This window comes from Monopterus albus, unplaced genomic scaffold (genome assembly GCF_001952655.1).
Source record: "Monopterus albus unplaced genomic scaffold, M_albus_1.0 scaffold52.1, whole genome shotgun sequence".
NCBI classification, from domain to species: domain Eukaryota; kingdom Metazoa; phylum Chordata; class Actinopteri; order Synbranchiformes; family Synbranchidae; genus Monopterus; species Monopterus albus.
The window spans coordinates 3,783,619-3,784,026 of record NW_018127932.1 but is presented as its reverse complement, the minus strand read 5'-3'; positions in this window follow the sequence as shown (position 1 = coordinate 3,784,026).

Sequence of the window (408 nt, the reverse complement as noted above, 5' to 3'; positions counted from 1 at the left end):
CCCTTCCCTTCACTGCCCCGCCCGGACAGGTCCTGGCCGGGGTCCACACGCCCACACACCGGGGTGGCCGTGAGGTGCCTTGCCCCCACAGCCCTGCCCCGACGGGTCCTGACCGGGGCCCATGGCCCACACGCCGGTGTTAGATATTTTTAGTCAAATAGATATTGAGAACTGGACCCTACAACGGGGTGGCCGTGAGGCACCTTGACCTCACAGCCCCGCCCCGACGGGTCCTGACCGGGCACTGACCGGGGCCCATGGCCCACACACCAGGGTGGCCATGAGGCACCTTGCCCTCACTGCCCCGCCCCGATGGGTCCTGACCGGGGCCCATGGCCCAGACACCGGGGTGGCCGTGAGGCACCTTGCCCTCACAGTCCCACCCCGACGGGTCCTGACCGGGCACGG